This window comes from Lathyrus oleraceus, chromosome 2 (assembly GCF_024323335.1).
Source record: "Lathyrus oleraceus cultivar Zhongwan6 chromosome 2, CAAS_Psat_ZW6_1.0, whole genome shotgun sequence".
Taxonomy (NCBI): domain Eukaryota; kingdom Viridiplantae; phylum Streptophyta; class Magnoliopsida; order Fabales; family Fabaceae; genus Lathyrus; species Lathyrus oleraceus.
In genome coordinates, this window is record NC_066580.1 from 323,723,096 (window position 1) to 323,732,672 (window position 9,577).

The following is a 9,577-nucleotide window of genomic DNA, read 5'->3' on the forward strand; positions in this document are numbered from 1 at the left end:
CAAGCTCCTCCGGAAAGATCAGTCCCATGATTGGACCGAGGATTGCCAGAAAGCATTTGATACTATTAAAGACTATCTGTCTGAGCCTCCAATCCTGTCTCCGCCCGTGGAAGGAAGACCATTGATTATGTATCTGACTGTTCTTGAAGACTCAATGGGTTGTGTCCTTGGTCAGCAAGGCGAATCAGGAAAGAAAGAATATGTTATTTACTATCTGAGCAAGAAGTTTACTGATTGTGAGTCTCGATACTCAATGCTTGAGAAGACATGTTGTCCTTTGGCTTGGGCCACTAAGCGCTTATGCCAGTATATGTTAAATCATACGACTTGGATGATATCCAGAATGGATCCAATCAGGTATATCTTCGAGAAGCCTGCTTTAACAGGGAGGATTGCCCGTTGGCAGATGTTGTTATCTGAGTATGATATCGAGTATCGAGCTCAAAAGGCTATTAAAGGTAGTATCTTGGCTGATCACTTGGCACATCAACCGATTGAGGATTATCAGTCAGTTCGGTATGACTTCCCAGATGAGGAGATTCTGTATTTGAAAATGAAAGATTGTGATGAGCCTACGCTCGATGAAGGGCCAGAGTCTGGTTCCTGTTGGAGCATGGTATTTGATGGCGATGTAAATCAATATGGAAATGGTATTAGGGCAGTGATTATTACTCCTCAGGGCACACATTTCCCTTTCACAGAAAGGCTAAATTTCAAATGCACGAATAATATGGCTGAGTATGAGGCCTGTATTATGGGATTGGAGGAGTGCATTGATCTAAGGATTAAGCATCTTAATGTTTATGGTGATTCGGCCCTCGTTGTTAATCAGATTAAGGGTGAATGGGAAACGAATCAGCCTGGCCTCATTCCATATAGGGATTACGCGAGGAGGATTTCAACGTTCTTTACTGAGGTTGACTTCCATCATATTCCTCGAGACGAGAATCGGATGGCAGACGCTCTCGCTACACTTGCTTCGATGATTGTGGTAAGACTTTGGAATGAAGTTCCCAATATCACTGTGATGCGCTTGGATAGACCAACTCATGTATTTGCAGTAGAGGAAGTGCAAGATGATAAGCCGTGGTATCATGATATCAAATGTTTCCTTCAGAGCCAGATTTACCCGCCTGGGGCATCTATGAAAGATAGGAAGACTTTGAGGAGATTGGCAGGCAGTTTTTACCTCAATGGTGATGTACTCTACAAGAGAAATTTTGACATGGTGTTGCTCAGATGCGTGGATAGACACGAAGCAGACCTGTTAATGACTGAGATTCATGAGGGTTCATTTGGTACTCATTCCAATGGACATGCCATGGCTAGAAAGATGTTGAGAGCAGACTACTATTGGCTGATAATGGAGTCTGATTGCTGCAAATATGTGAAGAAATGCCATAAGTGTCAGATTTATGCGGATAAGATTCATATTCCCCCGACACTTCTGAATATGATTTCATCACCATGGCCTTTCTCCATGTGGGGAATTGACATGATTGGCATGATAGAACCAAAAGCGTCCAATGGACACAAATTTATTCTCGTAGCAATTGATTACTTCACTAAGTGGGTTGAAGCAGCATCATATGCTAATGTGACCAGGCAGGTGGTCGTGAAGTTTATCAAGAATCAACTCATATGCCGATATGGTGTGCTAGATAAGATAATTATTGATAATGGATCTAACCTGAACAACAAAATGATGAAAGAACTGTGTAGCGAGTTCAAGATCGTGCATCATAATTCTTCTCCTTACAGAACCAAGATGAATGGGGTTGTTGAAGCTGCTAATAAGAATATCAAGAAGATTATCCAGAAGATGGTTGTCACGTATAAAGATTGGCATGAGATGCTGCCGTTTGCTTTACATGGATATCGTACCTCTGTTCGCACTTCGATAGGGGCAACCCCTTTCTCTCTCGTTTATGGCATGGAGGCTATGCTCCCAGTAGAGGTGGAGATCCCATTAATGAGAGTCTTGATGGAAGCCAAGTTGACCGATGCTGAATGGGTTCAAAGTCGTTATGACCAGTTGAATTTGATAGAAGAAAAGAGATTGACTGCCATGTGCCATGGTCAATTATATCAACAAAGGATGAAGAAAGCCTTTGATAAGAAGGTCAAGCCTCGTGTGTTCCGAGAAGGTGACCTTGTGCTCAAGAAAGTCTTGTCTTTCGCGCCCGATTCCAGGGGCAAGTGGACTCCAAACTATGAAGGTCCATATGTTGTTAAGAGAGCCTTTTCAGGCGGTGCTTTGATACTTACAACTATGGATGGGGAGGTTTTCACTCGTCCTGTGAATTCAGATGCAGTCAAGAAATACTTCGCCTAAAAAAAAAAAACAGAATAGCTCGCTAAGTTGAAAACCCGAAAGGGCGGCTTAGACAAAAATGAGCGTCTCGGTGGATTGAAAACCTGAAAGGGCGATCCAGGCAAAAGTTAGAGACATAAAAAAATGAATGTATGTATCCCGCTAGATTGAGTACCTCACCCTGGGACAATCTAGGCAAAAAAATAGGGATTTGGCAAGTAACTGCATCCTGACAAGACTTTGTTCTACAACTGTTATCCGTCAGAGATTCTCGCCCATTCATCATCAACCAAAGCTTCAAATACATCGGATTCAGAATTGGTGGAGAAATGGTCATTATGTTCAATGTAGCCCTTTTCCAATATATATCACCAATTTCAAATTTGTAAAGATCTATGGAGTCTTGCCATTGGCAGACTACCATTCCATCAAATAAACTTGAGCCTTTATCCAATTATTTGCACTCTTATTTGTTTCTATTCAACAAATGTTTTGCATGTTTTAATTGAAAAAAATGTCATTGTTTTAAATAATCAAATTTTTCATAATTTGTTTTTTAAACAAAGTGAACATTCACAATGACATAAGGATACTGGGAATGCCTTCAGTGCTCTCCCAAGGATGGTAAGATTCTTGACAGGGTAAGGCAATTGTTCATATTCCTAGAATGTTGGTGTCCTCTTCCTCCTGAGCCTTTTGAGGTTTCCCTCCTAGCAGAGTGTTGGGAAGATTTATTCCTCCCTCCTTCTCTCAGCAGAATAGTGATTCTTCCTCCTTGGAAGATGTGATTTCATTATTTAGGACAGTGTTTGATGACCTTTGGAAATTTCTGATTTGGTGGTTGTTCCCCACAGAGTTCCATGATCCCCTCTGATGATTTCCCCAATAGAGTGTTTCCATGGCGGATTTTTGATGATCTTTGCCCCAGTTGGAATGACTGACGCTCATCCCCTGCGGAGATCTTTGTTATCATGGCTTTCTCTCTTGAGATGTAGTACCGGATGTTTGTACTTGTTCGATGGACTTATTGGTGTTAGAGATGCCTGTTTGTCAGTATTCATCATACATAAACTACGCATGTGTGCATATAGTTTTCAAAAATTCGGATATTCATGTTGCATTCTTTGCCATATATCTTTGTTTGCGATCCCCTTCTAGTTGGTGATACATTTCCCCAAGCAGATGTCGGTGTCTGAACTCCCCATATAGAGTCAGCCCCTTAAGCAGAAAGTGTTTATCTTTCCTTCCATATTCCCCACCGAGTTATAGCCTTGTGGATGATGCTTATTTCTGTTTCCTCCCCAACACATATATTGGGATGGGAGTCCCCATTCAATTATATCCTCACTGGGACGAGTCTTGATTCAGCTTGCCTCTTTAGTTTGATCCTAGATTGGCTTCTTGTGACTGTTTCCTACGCTTCCCTGTGGTATAACATGAATAATTGCTCAGTAATCAGTAATCATTCATCTTATCCCCGACGGAGTCTGTGGTTTTCTACCCTTATACCGGTAGTTGTAAATCCTATTTCATCCCCTTGCGGAGTTAACCTCTTTTTCATCCTAATCGATGACGGTTACCTTTCCGTGGTTTTCTACCCAATATCCGGTAGATGTAATCCCCTCTTTGACGGTTATCATTATCCAATATTCGGTATTGATAAGTCCTTCACCCCCGGTGATATATCTCTTGGATGATTTCTCTGATCAGGCAGTTTATCCCCAGCAAGTCATTTTTTTATATATACCGATTGCCGGTAATGGTTGTTGCTCCCCTTGAATGGTCATCATTATATACCTAGTTTCAGTATCCCGATGCCTTTCTTTGTCGGTCGATTTATCCTTTATTAACCCAGTAATCGGTTGTGGATAATCTTCCATGCGAGTATATTATCTATGTTATGACGGTAATAGATAATATATCTCATGCACTCTTTGGTTGAAGCCTTTTGTTTTTCCACAGTTGAGTAGGATTCGTATCCCTTTTTGGAATCGAATGTCCATCCTATAATCGAGTTTGCTTTTATCCCTCTTTCGGATGATGAGTGTCTTGGGAATATTCCCCAACTCACGTTTTGGTTGGTCACCTATTATATGCCCAGTAACCGGTATCCTTGGTGTTCCTTCCTTCTGCTCCCTATTATGACCTTTTGTCCCCCTGCGGAGTCAGATTTTCCTGAGCCAAAGTTTACCTTTTTAGGTCTTCCTCAGATGATTTTCGGATGTTTGATATCTCTCACCCTTATATCGTTCTTAGATATTCATTCTTCTCAAGCTTGATGTTCTCTCACCTTTATACCGGTGTTCAGATTGCATGTCTTTTTGAGTCTATTACCCAGTAACTGGTAATACCTCATTTGTTATTTCCCCACCTGAGTCCGGACTTTTATCCGAAGTATCCGTTATGGATAATTTTTGCTGTATTGGCATATTCCCTAATACGTGCATCTTTGAGTCAGCTCGAGTCTTTCCATTGATGTATTTCACTGGATTTCCTTCGTGCCTCTCATCGAGTTTCAAGTCGTGACCTGCTCACGCATTTTTATCCCTTTACTCCCCGGTAGAGTCTCTGCCCCATAGGGATTATCAGATTACTCATAGGGATTATCAGATTCCTTCTGATCTTTTCCTTTGTGGACACATCCCCCCATATAGTGTTACCTGTTTGCATACATACATTCGCATCATGAGGTCTCTTAGGGACCAAAATTCGTCTCTTTGTTATTATTTAAGCCCATTATACCCCGTCGAGACGAAGATTTTAACCTTCACTTCTCCGGCTAGAATGACCTTAAATAAGGGCATCTGTAAGACCCCAATTTTGTCCCTAAGATCCCTCATGGCATCATAACATTGCATTTACATTGCCTCGAGGATCATAAGCATCTTGGTTCCCCTTACCATTGGGTGGGACCTCTTCTTAGTGGTTTGAGATCACTAAGCATACTTGAATTGTATATTATTGCTTTTCTTTTTTTGTTTATTAACCAAAAGCACAAAAATATGTCACTAACATTTCTTGTTTGTAGCTTGAGCAATCACAAAGTCAAGAGCTTTAAGGAGATCCTTTGTGCAGAGATATGGCCAAGTGAAGATGATAGCAAACATGGAAATGGTTCCCAAAGCTCTCATCCATCAGATATGCCTCCCTAGCATCTCAATTCATCATTTTGATCAAAGCAAGTCAAAGGGTTTGGGGTTTGTTCCCCAAGGAAACCCGAGTTCATCAGATCATCCACAATGCCTTGCTCTTGAAGCAACCTCAGCCCATGATCAAATACAATCAAGGGAAGTTCTCTCATTCATCATTTCATGCAAATTTGAACTTATTTGAGTGTCCTCAATTATCAATTTATCAAGATATGAGTCTTGGACTTGAGAAGTTGATCAGTCAATTCATCTGACTATTTTGAAATGCACTGAGACCTAACTTTTTATGTGTTGGTCAAATGGAGATGATCCCTAAATAAATAAATTTCTTAAGGACAATATGAACAACTTTCAAGTTCATCAAAAATTTATTTGAAGCTTGGAAGGTCATCTCCCATTCCAAGACATTATAGGTCATTTTGACTGAAACCCTAATTTTGGGTCAACTTCCCGAGAATATAACTCATTCATTTTTAATTATTTTGAGGTGGGATCAAATGCATTGGAAAGCTTAAGATGTATACTTAAAATTTTATGTTGAACAAAATTCCAAAATCTCAAAGGACATACATGTGATAATGCAAAAAGTTATAGGTCACTTTGGACCAAATGCATTGAAAGGCAAAAAAGTCCAACTTCAAGTGCCCATAACTCTTTCATCAAAAATCCAAATGATGCAAACTTTAAGTCCATTTTTATTGTCTTGAAAATATATACAACTTTAATGTTGGAGGTTTTTTCATTTGGGGCTTGGATCATCAAAACAGAGGGGCTTGAACATTGTCCAAATTTGGAAACCTTGCCTTTACATGTTTTGCACGTTACACTTTAAACTCAAAATTCACTAACTTCCACACTTCAAAAGGATTTTTTCCCAACATAACATTTGTTCCTTACATCAAGACCTTTCCAACCATTACTCACATGCTCATGTTTGGATTTGGCAAATGGCATTTTCGAAGAGGAGAAGTTTTAGGCATAATTGTGCATAACATGTTGGAACTCATTACACAAGCCTATGCATTGCCAACTACACGTCCATTTCAGCTCAATTATACTTCAGATTGCATTTGGCATTGGATTTGGGCCTTTTACATGATCATGCAAGCCCATGCAATGAATATCCTCTTGCCATGCACACAGATTTTCCACCTCCTTGCATCAGCTTCCACTATAAATACACTTGCTTGCTTCACTTGAAATGATCCATGAATCAACCTGAAATGTTGCTGAACTGAAAACCAAACCTCTCACCAAAGGAACTATTTCATTTTCACTCAAATTTCTCATATCTGAAATTCAACTAAATCTGGTTGAATTTCTAGATCTAAAGTTCCTAGACCTTCATCCTATAGTCCATTGTACTTCTGTTTGGCCAAAGGAAGCAAGGAAGCAAGCTCAGATCACCACAATTCAAAGGTTCTCTCCAACTAGTTTTTTCTTCGAAACTCACTATTTCTTGACCTATTTGCTTGGATATTGTGTTGGCTGAAGTCCTCTTCATAGAGACAATTGTTTTGAGTGCTCAATTGTTGAAATCCATGAAGTTCAGTATGAACACCATGATTTTCTCTCTCTGATTTCTCTCTCTATGAGGATCAAGAGGAGAAACCAATGGTACAGGGGTGATGTACATCACCCCAGCTTTCCAATGATGTATGGATCGTGTATTTTGGTTAAGTTTTTGAAACCTGCAATTTTGGCCGGAATCTTCATGCTCACCGGAGAAGACGGTGGATCCGGTCACCGTCCCTTTGCTAGATGCATCGTGAGCCCTTGGATCTGATCTCCAGATTTAATCTCCACTGTCCAATGTTATGACTTTGTTTTAATGTTTGTGTGACGCATTGTCTTGGACATACCATGGAAGCGCGCATCTGGAGCGTTTGATCAGCCATGTCAATTAATGAGGCTTGATCAGACGCTCATGTTTTTTTTATTTTCCTATTTTCTGATTTAATTTCTTTAATTTCTTTTATTTTCAAAAAATCATATCTTCTTCATTTTTAATCCAAAAAATGTGGGACCAATTGCATTCTTCTCCAAATAATTTCTAGTTTCTAATTTTGATTTTTAATATTTTTTATTTTGTCAGTTGATATTTTTTGTGAATTTTCTCTTTTCTGGTTATTTTTAATTCATTTTAAATAGTTTTTGATATTCAAAAAATACAAAAATATTTTCCTAACCTATTTGAATGATGATGGATCTGTGAAAAATATTTTCATCAATTTTTTAATTGAGTTGAGATTTATTTGAGATTTTAGTTCAATTAGGTTATTTTTATTCATTTTTAATTGATTAAAAATGGTTTCTGACTTTTAAAAATGCTGAAATTTTTTGTCAAACTTTGTTTGACCTTGTTGAACTTGGGATAAATCACTTGGACCTTTCAAGGTTGATTTGAAGTGATTTTGAAGTTTGACCTTTCTTTTATTTTTAATTCAAGTTTATTTTTAATATCGAAAATGCCAAAAATATTTTGCTTATTGCTTGACCTCCAATCTCCATCCCATTTCTGGTTTCTCATTGTTTGATGTTGACTTTCAATGTCATTTGGTCAACACACATGGATTGGTACATTTTATTTCACCTTATGCACTTTATTCTTTCCATTTCCTTTTCCATTATTCATCTCTTTCTTTTTCTTTTTCTTTTTCTTTTTTTGATCAATGAGTTGAAGGTTGATAAGTTAGAATTGATTAAGGAAACTTAATCTTCCTTGATTCAAATCTAATTCATCTTGATCAATTGATCAAGTGAATGGCTTTGCATTAAGGATAGGTTGTTTCCTAAATCATGCAAAAGACTTAAACCAATACAAGATCAATTCTCTTCTTCTTTTTGGCATGGCAAGTTGTGGGAACTCGGTTCACTAATCAAGACTTCTAACTTGTGTCGTTGCCTACATTATTATTGACCGGCCTCAGATAGTTGTGACTTCTACATAAGTCCAATTACGATTGCTTAACATCTCGCTAAATTTGCCTTATGGCACACTAACTACTAACACTAACTATTAACCATTAACATTTACTCTTGCTCTTTACTTTTATGCAATTTACTATTCTTGCACATATTATCCATTTGTTTTTTCCTTTGCTCACTTGAGCACATGTTTATGTTAATGCAATTTGCCTTTTGCTCACTTGAGCACATAATTGTGTATATACTATTGTGTTTGTGTTTTGTTTGATTGTTGTGAACCAAATGCAAAAAATGGACAAAAGGACTTAGACTTTAGGACCTTCCCTATGCAAAATGGAGTCAAAGAGCAACTAGGCCTCATGCCTTTAGAGTGCTATAAATGTCAAAGAGCAACTAGGCGTCATGCCTTTAGAATTCTTAAAGGTTGAAGATGAACATTGAAAGGACCATATTCTAAACTCCCTCTTGTCCATTCTTTGATTTGTAAATAGAACCTTTTGATGTGTGTGTTTCTTTGTGCTAGGGATTCCAACTTGATCCAAATTGGGGAACCATTGCCATGTGCTTCTAAGAGAGAGAGATTCAAGATACATTGAGGAACCTTCCAAGAGTTCATTTGATTGTTGATTGCTTGAGTTTATGCTTATGTGATTGCTTATTCTAAAGGATGGGAGCTACTTGGATCATCCATATGATCTCAAGAGAGGAACTCCTTTTGTGGTTTTGTTTCTTATCCCTCACCTTTTGCATTGCTTAGGATCTTAGCCATTCTTCTTCTTCCCTCCATTCTAACCCAAGCCAAAACTTTTTGTGCAAACATTTAACAATTGTTTTCAAACATTAGAAACCTAAGCCTTATGCTTTTGATTTTCAAACTTTCTTTTCATAACACTTATTTTGAATTAAACTTCTAAGTCAACTTTGACCAAATTTTGTATATACTTTTCATTGGTAAATATAACCCATTCAAATGTCTTTTTGTGGTTTCAATGGCCACTTTCTTAATCAAATTTTCCATAACCTTTAGCTATTAGGTTTGAGTTATCCTTGTGACAGATGTAACACTCACCTATATCCTTAGTGATGGACAATGAGTCTTCCATGCTTATTATAGGGTTAACCCCTCACTAGCATGTTGAAGCTATCCTCACATGGTGGATTTGTGGTTTTAGGTTGAGTTTTCTCC